General features: G+C 34.6%; 1 protein-coding gene across 1 annotated transcript in view; it reads left to right on the top strand.

The window, feature by feature from the left end:
- Window positions 1-12,152, top strand: part of LOC137240830 (cadherin-related tumor suppressor-like) — a 165,514-nt gene that overhangs the window by 71,706 nt on the left and 81,656 nt on the right.

Below are 12,152 nucleotides of genomic sequence, written 5' to 3'. Positions count from 1 at the left end.
TAAAAATTCTATGGCGTCGAAATGATTAAAGACCTCACATAAACTATTTTAGTAAGCCAATTCTTTGGTATATAACTATTTACGAATGTAGATAAATGTATGCAAATATGATCCCTTTATATGTATTTAAAGTTTTTAAAGCAAAAATCAAACTTAACGCCCACATGATTATAATACAATACATACTTAAAAATGGATAAAAAAAATATAACAACCAAACAACAAAAACAAATAACAAAATCATTGAACAAGTTAACATCGTTTCACATTAACGCTCATATGACAGCAATAAAAGTGAAATTTTTTTCAATGTAGATACGACAGGTCGCCAGATCGACGCAGACAGGTAAACAGGCTCAATAAACAGAGCAGCAAGGATTCATACAAAATTCCTTGAATTTCAACAACAAAATACCGAAATTCTTGCCCTTCCTTGTCTACCTTTTTTGTGCGCTGTTATTTGCTTGGCTTGGTGTTGATGCTGGTGTTTTAGCTGTGTGTTTATATGTATGTATGTATGTAAGTAAAATTTTTATAGAATATTTCTAAGAATTGACAAGTCGCACAGATCAGTATAAATACATTTGTAGAGATATAATTCTATATATATTTATATTTATACGAACTAAGAAAAAAAAAACGTTTAAAAATATTTGATCATCATTGCTGGACCAGTTGGCATTAATGTTGTCTATAAGAAAAAAAAAAGTTGTGTACGCTACCAAAGCAATTTTGCTTCCCTCATGAGTATGCAATATAGCACACAGGTATAAAATTCTGTTGAGGATAAATATTTGCGCAAAACATAGCTTGAGTGACGCCTTCACATGCATACAAATTTGCTAGCTTATGGAACTATAAGTATTCTCTGTTTTATCTATACTATACTAATTTAGCACTTCTAAGCAGCCTTCTTATTATTATACTCAGTTGAGCAGAGCTCACAGAGTATATTAAGTTTGATTGGATAACGGTTGGTTGTACATATATAAAGGAATCGAGATAGATATAGACTTCCATATATCAAAATAATCAGGATCGAAAAAAAATTTGATTGAGCCATGTCCGTCCGTCCGTCCGTCCGTTAACACGATAACTTGAGTAAATTTTGAGATATCTTGATGAAATTTGGTATGTAGGTTCCTGAGCACTCATCTCAGATCGCTATTTAAAATGAACGATATCGGACTATAACCACGCCCACTTTTTCGATATCGAAAATTTCGAAAAACCGAAAAAGTTCGATAATTCATTACAAAAGACCGATACAGCGACGAAACTTGGTAGATGAGTTGAACTTATGACGCAGAATAGAAAATTACTAAAATTTTGGACAATGGGCGTGGCACCGCCCACTTTTAAAAGAAGGTAATTTAAAACTTTTGCAAGCTGTAATTTGGTAGTCGTTGAAGATATCATTATGAAATTTGGCAGGAACGTTACTCCTATTACTATATGTACGCTTAATAAAAATTAGCAAAATCGGAGAAGGACCACGCCCACTTTTAAAAAAAAATTTTTTTTTAAGTAAAATTTTAACAAAAAATTTAATATCTTTACAGTATATAAGTAAATTATGTCAACATTCAACTCCAATAATGATATGGTGCAACAAAATACAAAAATAAAAGAAAATTTCAAAATGGGCGTGGCTCCGCCCTTTTTCATTTAATTTGTCTAGGATACTTTTAACGCCATAAGTCGAACAAAAATGAACCAATCCTTTTGAAATTTGGTAGGGGCATAGATTTTATGACGTTAACTGTTTTCTGTGAAAATGGGCAAAATCGGTTGATGCCACGCCCAGTTTTTATACACAGTCGTCCGTCTGTCCTTCCGCATGGCCGTTAACCCGATAACTTGAGCAAAAATCGACATATCTTTAATGAACTTAGTTCACGTGCTTACTTGAACTCACTTTATCTTGGTATGAAAAATGAACCAAATCCGACTATGACCACGCCCACTTTTTCGATATCGAAAATTACGAAAAATGAAAAAATGCCATAATTCTATACCAAATACGAAAAAAGGGATGAAACATGGTAAGGTAATTGAATTGTTTTATTGACGCGAAATATAACTTTAGAAAAAACTTTATAAAATGGTTGTGACACCTACCATATTAAGTAGAAGAAAATGAAAAAGTTCATTAACACCTTTCATTTGATACCCATATCGTACAAACACATTCTAGAGTCACCCCTGGTCCACCTTTATGGCGATATTTCGAAACGGCGTCCACTTATAGAACTAAAGCCCACTCCCTTTTAAAATACTCATTAACACCTTTCGTTTGATGCCCATATTGTGCAAACAAATTCTAGGGTCACCCCAGGTCCACCTTTATGGCGATATCTCGAAACGGCGTCCACCTATGGAACTATGGATTACTCCCTTTTAAAATGCTCATTAATACCTTTAATTTGATACCCATATCGTACAAACACATTCTAGAGTCACCCCTGGTCCACCTTTATGGCGATATTTCGAAACGGCATCCACCTATAGAACTAAGGCCCACTCCCTTTTAAAATACTCATTAACACCATTCGTTTGATGCCCATATTGTACAAACAAATTCTAGGGTCGCCCCTGGTCCACCTTTGTGGCGATATCTCGAAACGGCGTCCACCTATGGAACTAAGGATTACTCCCTTTTAAAATACTCATTAACACCTTTCATTTGATACCCATATCGTACAAACGCATTCTAGAGTCAACCCTGATCCACCTTTATGGCTATATCCCTAAATGGCGTCCACCTATAGAACTATGGCCCACTCCCTCATAAAATACTCTTTAATGCCTTTCATTTGATACACATGTCATACAAGCACATTCCAGGGTTTCCCTCGGTTCATTTTCCTACATGGTTATTTTCCCTTATGCTATGCTTATGTTCGGTTACACCCGAACTTAACCTTCCTTACTTGTTTTTGTTCTTGTTTTTTTATTTGTAGTTTTCATTTGCTTTGTTCAAAAGAATTGTTGTTTTAAAACTGTCAAGTTTTTGGACTCAGTCTCTGCCTTAAGCACTTTTGCCCCACACATAATGAGTATCGTTCGTTTGCCAATATTTTTCTTCAGAGATACAGGTTAGCGGCTATAACTCTGACGATGGAAGTAACGCCACCTAGATACGATAGTTTATGTCTTGCTGGAGCTGCACACTCGCAGAGAATATGAACCGGCATTTCAACATTTAGTTAGAAAAACCACCAATTCCTTTACTTGAATTATTTAGATGATATCGTAGAATTAATTATCCCATACAGCTTCCAAGCTGCGTACGCAAGTCTTCTCTGTTCAGATATATGAGTTTGAGGGAAGTATTAACAATTTGACCTACCTTTTAACAATCCATTGAATCTTATGTTTTCTTTCACAGTTTTTCATGGTTTCCTCAATGTGTCTTTTGTTGACCCACAAAAAGGCTTAGAACCATAAAATCGTGTATTCCACTCTGTTTGATAAGGCAGTATACTTGCTCTTTACCTTCATGTCCCTTATGCCCGAAAACTGTTATGTGAATTCGAGTATAAACTCCGTTTAGATAATACTGTAATCAAAGTTTAAGAAGTATTAATAGAAGCTAGAGAGCGCAAGCTAGCTAGACTTAATCCCAAGACTCTGGCTCGATTTTAGTCAATATTAGGGTCTGAATTCCATAGCACAATTATGCTCCCATTGCGTGTGCAAAAGGGCAATCACTAAGAATTTTTGCAGACCGCTGAGCTAGATAATTTATAGGGTTTAGAACTTACACGTCCAAACCAAACCCGCACAAATCGGAGCTCTTTTTCTTTGCTGTTTTGCTGTTCAAGTAGCTTTTTCGCCTCTATCTGAATTTTTTTTACATAGAGAAGTACGAAAAGGTAATCTTATTTAAGTACGTTGTAAAACACTGGATGATCCTCGTGTCTTCATAAGCAACTAATCTAAGAAATTAACAGTGTAATGCTATACGCACGTGGAATCTTTAAAGTGTCACTGCAAGATACTCCGAGCATGGGATTTCCTTGTACCTTCAAGAACTACCTTTTAAAATTTAATTTTCCTTGGCTCGCGCAATTCTCTGTATTTGGAACCGCATTAAGCGTTACTTCGGGAATGGTTGTGCGCTACATGAGGTCTATCGCTGCTCTCACGCTAATGGGATGGGCGTCCATCTTCTTGTTTGCTTCCAAGTATATGCTTCACATACCTACTTCTCCATTCTCAGGAAATATTTATAGAAGTAGTTGTGCGCGGCTAAAAATTTCGCCGGCTAAAAGTCGACTTCTTGGCGTGGTCAGATTTCGGTAGCAAGTTCTCTGGTGCACTCTTCTGAATAATTGCTACTCTATTGTTGTTGCCAGCGTTGCTTCGATTCTTTTCACGCCTGCATGGCAACAGGATTTCTGCTCGCTTCTGCTACGCTCAAGTATATAGCTTTTGTATCTTTAGAGACAAGATGGTTCGCGCACTGACCGGGTCTGCTTCTTGGGAAACCGCGTGCCAAGATGAGGTGAGAGTGGTGTGATGAAACCAGCTTTCTTGGGTATTGCTTTAGAGCTCCACTCGTCCCCATTTATTTCGTTGAGGTGCATGTTCCGATTTGTCCTCATATTATTGATAGTGAAAATATGTATTTTTTGTCAGGATAACGACGTCCATTTTTGCTGCTACTAGCTGAATACCGTGATTCGTCATCAATCGATTTACATTACGCATGGCCTAGTTTAGTTCCAGCTGTCACAGCTTGCAGCTTCGTACTGTTAAGATCGATACCTAGTATCGAACCCTATGCTGCTCCGCCTTTTATATGTACCTTTCTTTGACCGTAGTTGGCTTCGCAGGTTAGATACAGTTCTTTTAAGATAAGCGGCATTGACAATCAGATAACATTAAATAACGCTACTTACCATAGTATTACAAAACATGACACAAAACATTTTAAAAAAACTTAGTGTAATTCACTAAATTTTAAAGCTTTATAACCTCATTTTAGCTTCACTTTTTCGCTAACTAAACACGATAGGTAGTTATTGACTTTGAACAGCGCTCAACTTGCTTGAGGCTCAAATACTTACCACACCCGCTATTATCTGTAGACATTCATTCAAATAAAATGAAAATCTGATTAAATATTTAATTATTTTTTAAAGCAAACAATGATTTCAATTCTTTTTCCCACGTTAATTTACATTATTTATTTAAAATCCTCGCCGAATTGATAAATGAGCAAGCGTTCATTTTTAAATGTTTCTGTGAAATTTTCTTTTGAAATTCGTAATATTTCAAAACCAATTTTGCATACAAAAACTTCACAATTTAATATTTTTTATCTTCTTATTTTTCACGCTTCTATATCCGTTCCAAAATCTTTTAGAAGCCAACACTTTCGTTTCCAAAACAAATAAAAACAAAATCTGCATATGATATATAAGCTTAAGCTTCACACACACACACATAGCAATTGAAGCTGCTTATTTGTGCTTAACCAGCAGAGTTTGTAAGAACAGCACGTTTCTAATGGCATCTTAAAATACATTGAACACGGGCTTAGTCAGCCATATATAAAGGAGAAAAAAGTTGAATACGAAAAGAAAAAGTAAAAATGCCAAAATGAACAAGAACCATTCATTAGCGGCAACTACATGCACACACACACATACGTATTAGGAAAAAAGGAAGCAATAAGAAATGTGTGGCAATGGCAGTGATTGTTGAAAATGTATCTGGCGAAAAGATAGAAAAAAGGTTAAAAATAAAAAGATGATAAAAAAATTTTAAGGGCCACCTTTATATAAAAGGACCAAAAAATAGAAAGCAATGTTTCCTTTAATACAGACAGTCTTGTTGAATTTTGACTAAAAAAATTTAACAATAGCTCTTGTAAGGGATTTAAAACTATAGAGGTGGAGCGCAATCTTTCAATTTAAGGTAAACCATGTACTTGGGATTAACTAATTGATTATTTAAAATTTAAACACGCACTCTACCTTTATAATTTTAAATCCCAAAATTCTTTTACAAGAGGTACTGTTAAAGTTTTTAGTCAAAATTCAACAAGACTATGTCTGTATTAAAGGAAAATTTGCCTTCTATTTTTTGGTCCATTTATATAAAGGTAGTCCTTAACATTTTTTTAGCATCTTTTTATTTTAAATTTTTTAGTACTGCCTACAAAAAGGCAATTGCAACTTTGATTAGTAATTTAAGTAATTCCTAAGTGAAAATTCTTATCTTTATTTATGTATTTGTTCAAAATAGCAAGATTTAAGACAACACTGGCGAAACCAATAGAGTTCCACCTCGCATCATAACAAGAGAATTCGACCTCGTTTGTCAGCTACTTAATTTTCACAGCTGAAAATCGTGGTGAAATTCGCATACGCCTGAAAGTCTGAAATAATCGTGGTGTAAGTCGCGTACGCCTAAAAGTATGAAAGGACGTGCATTGAGTTGGGCCTTCAACGAGGTGGAATTCTACAACGCCTGCAACACTCAGGAGGCTAACCATGAAGGTACGGCCTAATCTTCTAAGTAGTTCGACTTGTACGTTACGTAGCTCAAATTTTTGATCAAGCATTGCACTGTCACCGAGTTTTAAACTATATTTCAGGTTTCAAGTCTCTAGATATCCAGGAAGTTAGTTAAAAGTCGATTGCAGGATTCCCAATTTGAAACTAGTTTTCTCAATATCTCGATCAATGCGCCACCTAGCGGAATTTTTTTGATAAAATATTGTATTGTCACCGAGTTCTGACTTACGGCTCAAGTTTCATATCTCTAGCTCACCGGGAAGTTACTCAAAAATCAATTGCCAGATTCCCCTTGTTTTTCAAGGATTTGTAGTTATCTCACTTAGCGTGCCGCTTAGCGGAATTTTGTTTTCTGTAAATTGTATTGTCACTGGGTCGCGAACTATGTGCTAAGCTACAAGTCTCTAGATACCGGCAAGTTAGTTAAAAATGGATTGAAAGATTCCCATTTGCATTTTTTTGATAAAATATTGTATGGGTGCTGACTTACGATTCAAGTTTCATATCTCCAGTTCACCGGAAAGTGATGGATTTTCAGGGATTTTCGTTTATCTCGATTCGTCTGCCACCTGGCGACATTTTGTTTTCCATGAATTGTAGTGCCATCGACACGCAAACTATGTGCTAAGCTTCAAGTCTCTGGATCACCGAGAAGTTAGTTAAAAGTCGATCGCAAATTTCCATTTTAAAATAAATTTTCTGTATATCTCGATCCGTGCACCACCTAGCTGATTTTTTTTTTCACTTGCATTGTAATGTCTGTCAAGTCTGAACTATGTTCTAAGAATCGAGTGTCTAGCTCAACGGGAAGTTACCGAAAAAGACTTTTCCGTGGGTCAAAAATTCGTATGGAAATGAGGGGACAAACATGAAAGCGACTTAATATAAAGGTATATTAAAAAATTTAAGCTGCGCCAAGACGCTGTGGCATTAGATATGTGGAGGATCTGCTCCGTGAGTACTACATTTTGCTCGATTGCGCTTTATTTACATTCTATGTTATCCATATGCGTTCAATGGCAGAAGATCGATCGAAATGCAAAAAAAAAAATCAACTCACTTTTTGTTGCTATAATTTAGTTTTTATTGAATGTACATAAAATGGTTGCACAAAAAGCAAAAAATCTAAAAAAAATTTAACTTAAAAGCTACACTTTGCAAAGCTTTAAAAATGTCTACTTTAATTTTACCAAAACCGAACATTTAATTAGGCCGTCTGGACATGTGTGATTATAGTTTAGAAATAGGGAAGTGATTTTTTATGTTTTGTGTTTGCGTAAAAATGCATGAAAAGCCAAAAAATGATGGCGATAAAGCAGGTATTTAGTTTTAAATTTATGCACAAATTAAAATAAACGGTACAAGTAAATTGTGTGTTTTAAGCAAAGAGGCTTTAAAGGATGAGCGGCTGTTTTTTCTTTGACCACTTAGGATTTAGTACTTTTCAGAAAAGGAATAAAAGCATTACTGAAATTAAAATGCGACCTTGAATATAGCATTAAGATAAATTAGATTTGAGCCAAAAGTATAAAAAAATGAAAAGACTTAAGCTACGAACCTGAAATAGAACAACGCGCTCAAAATGAGTAAAACGTGAGATGTACAGGGCTCTATTGTACCTTCACTTGAAACAAGCGGCGACAGTTTAGTGTTAGTTCAGAAATGAGCGAATAAGTGCTAAGGAATTTGATTGCCGCTTGGCTGTTTCTGAAAGTAAAAATTCCTTGCGGTGAGTGTGTATTTCTATATATGCCGCGGCTTATATTTGACACTTTGGCCATTTGTCTTGCTCTAAATTCTTCTTCGTTCTCTCATTCGGCTATATGAAAATTGTTCACAAATATTGTTTCCGTTTCCGAAAAGGTGTCGCTTTTTCCAATTTTCAGGAGTAAGATGTGCCACTTTTAGTACTTTTTCACATAAACAATTAGGAGAGTATCGATGTACCTTTACTGGACTTAATTACAGAGATTCATCATTTGGGTATATTTGGTGTTGGCTTCCATAAGTAAGGCCGTGCTAAATTAATACGTCGTTATTTTTGAAGTTTTCATTATATATATTTAATTTGCAATTGTTTTTGTTTTTATTTGGTATATTTAATTTGTTTCTCAAAGAAATTGAAACATGTCTTTGTTAAAACAAACTATTTGCATTCACGTCATATTGAACCAAGGATCTTACCCTGTACCATGCTACTGAAGACTTTCAAAGAAATACTTCGCTAAAACAATGGTATTCTAAATATACAAAAAATTGTAACTTATTGTTTCTGTTTTGCCCTAGAAATTAGACCACTACGATGAGAGGAATGTTACACTTAAGGATTTTAATTTAGAATATATGAATCCAGCTCGCTTCGGAACAGCATCTTCTGGTTATCGGCCGATTGCCGCTTCTTAAGAGTATCACGATCACTTCCACGTGTGACTGTAAAACTTTCTATCGAACCCGAAACCCATTTAAGTTCCGAAAAAAGTAGAAAAGTTCAACTAAATAACTGACGTACATACGTACTATATATAAATAACACATGTTTCTTTTATGTCCGGTTTTTCAATGAAAGTTTGAACTGCAGTTGAAGTTGGAGTCAGTTTACTTTGGTCACATCTATCAAATTGTACTGCTCATCACAGTTAAGATGGCCGCATTGAATTTTTTATTTTTATTCGATCCTAAGAGTAATGTAAACTCGCACTGGCCCTTTGTATTTAATTTTGCATTGGCGTTAGGTGGCACTGATATGCTGAAAACAGCAGTTTATGCAATGGCTTTCGTAGTAAGGTATTTAATTTTCTACTCTTATTTTTTCAAAGCGGGTAAAAATTTTACCCCCCTTCTGATGGTGAAAAAGACATCACTTCTATCTTTTTTATTTAGTTCACCTGGTGATTCCAACATGGTCTGGAAGACACTACAATGATCAGGTAGTCTGAGAGAGAGTTGGAGATGTCGGTGCTTTGAATATACCCCTTTTCCAAATTGTCTGCAACCGTTGTGGTAGCACAACTTAAATTTATGAGAGCAAGTATTGTGATGCGACTCCATGTTGTTATATTGACTACACCTGTTTGATTTTACTGCGTCAGGAGCAGTGTTGCCAGATTTTTTTTTAGAAAAAAGCTAAATGGACAAAAGGGTAAGCTAAGAAAGGCTAGATAAATATTTAATTCTAGTAAAAAACTTAAGTTAATTTGTACTCGAAGTTCATAGTAAATCTTAATATATATAAATTTTGTGTCACGTTGTTTGTCCGCAATGGACTCCTAAACTACTTAACCAATTTTATTCAAATTTGCACACCATGTGCAGTTTGATTCAAATTGAATGATAGGTTAGTGCTCTTGTTAAGTTTCTTTCCGGGTAGTGGACCAGGGACCGATCTATTCAAACAAATTCTATTCACTTAATTTTATCTTTTATTAAAAATATTTAATCAGGCATTGTTTTTTAATGTTTTTTTCTTTGCAACATAATCATGGTTCATACATGCTTTAAGTTAAAGCGGTTACACATAAGTGTTATCAACTAATAAAATGTTATATTATATCATATGTAGCCCGCCAAGTACATGAGAACTCGTCTAGAGTCATTGTATAATTGTATTATTAAATGAAAACTATTGTTTACTTTAGTATATAAGATCATCAACATCGAAATAAATAAACACTAAAAAAAAAAAAAAAGAAAAAAAAAAACAAATTCTATTCACTGTTCGATTTGTCTGAAATTTGGTATATAGGTAACCCTTTGCCTAGATAAGTAGTACCGACACTTTGGAGCAGGGACCGCTGGGATTAGAAACAAGTGTTGGAGAAGAGTAAGAAGAACTAGGGAGAAATAAAAGAGGAAGGAGAGAGGGATAGAGTTAGCCAAAGATAGAGAGATAGGTATAGATGGTGTGGAAGAGAAGTGAGGCAAAAGGCGGAGAGGGAGAAAGAGGTACAGAGAAAGAGAAAGGCAAAGGGAAAAGTGAATAAAAAGATAAGGAAAGGGGGTAGAGTGGGGAAGATAGAGTAGGAGGAAAAAACTGCTTAAAAGGTAGACTAAAGTCAGAGCAGAACAACATCTGTCGGGTCTGCTAGTAATACACATTTGTTAAAAACATTGTAAACATTTGTTAAAATAACGCATTTGACACCCTTCTACTATTACTACTACAATCTCGCAATACAAAAAACAAAAACTGTTCTAATTCGACTTCTAATAGCTCTAGAGATCCTGAGAAAGAGAAAAATGTTGTACAATTTATCATATTTTTTCAAAAGTCGAAAAATTTATAAAAAATTTAAATTAACAAAAAAAATATGGTTTTCAAGTGACTTAAATTATGAACATTTTTCTTTTGTTTGTTTAATTAACTATTGAGTGCGCTTGTAATTCTCAACTGGTTAGTGCAATATTCCAAATACATGGTTTAAAAACTTTATCCCAAATCGGGGTTTGTCAAAGCAAAATAAGGTGGCCCAAAACGCAGCTATTACCTTAGGGCCGAGGTGCTCGCCCTCAAAAAATACATAAACGGTAAAGCGGTGGGGTTTTCGCAGCAAATTGAGGAAGCTTAATCCTCAGAGCCCAAGTGCTTGCCACCAATTAAATACATACAAAGCTGTAACAGATGCTCTGTTATTCTACAAGAACAAACATATAAAATAAACATATATAATAACATACAGTCCACTAAAATCATAAATAATATAATTATAAGAAAATTATTCGGCTTTTGAATTACCAAAGCTCTGATAATTTGTGTTCTGAGAAGCTTTTCAATAATTACAAGTAAGTGTCAAATAGCTCTAGGGATCCTGAAAAGAGAAAAAAGTTCTACAATTTTACGCCCAATATTCACATTTTTCCAAAAGTCGATTACAAAAAAACTTGAACATAAAAAAAAATGGTGGCTCAATAGTTTTGGAGCTCTTAAAAGGAGAAAAAAAGTTTTGCAAAATTTCGGCCAACAATCACATTTTTCCGAAAATCGAAATTATTTTAAAATTTTGTAAATTAAAAAAAAAAAAAATGCTTTTCGCTACCTCTGACGTTCCTGAAAAGGAAAAAATTAAAAAAAAAACTGGTGTTTTGAGTAGATTTTCAATAGTTCTGGTGTTCCTGGAGAGGATAAAAATGTTATGAAAAATGTGATAATTGGGCGTAATTTACAGAACTCTTTTCCTCATTTGCAGAAACTCCAGAATTATTGAAAAGTTACACAGAACACCTATTTTTTCATTTCGAAAATTTTAAAAAAATTTTTGAACTTTTAGAAAAATGTTATCTCATTCATGTAGATGCACTTCGCAATGGTGCAAGTTCAGCCTTACTTAATGGCAGTAAATAGCATTGTATAGCTCTTTTGTCTACTTGCGAACTTAGAAGACCAGTTAAATGTTTCTGAAATCAAAAATTGAAATTCTACACGGAGTAGTTTTGAAGCAAATGAAGCCGCCTATTGAATCGAATGGCAAACACACGGAACTAAATCGCTATTAGGTTGATGTTGCTATAATAAAGTTACTGTTCCTCGACTTCCACCTATCATAACGCTAGCATTAGCTGTTATTAAGCACCTCAAAAGTTTACCATCCAGCATAAATTCATTCAATATTCTTAAAATTTAAGCTA

This window comes from Eurosta solidaginis, chromosome 2 (assembly GCF_040869045.1).
Source record: "Eurosta solidaginis isolate ZX-2024a chromosome 2, ASM4086904v1, whole genome shotgun sequence".
Lineage (NCBI taxonomy): Eukaryota > Metazoa > Arthropoda > Insecta > Diptera > Tephritidae > Eurosta > Eurosta solidaginis.
The sequence above is the reverse complement of the archived record's forward strand: the minus strand, read 5'-3'. Positions and strand labels throughout refer to the sequence as shown.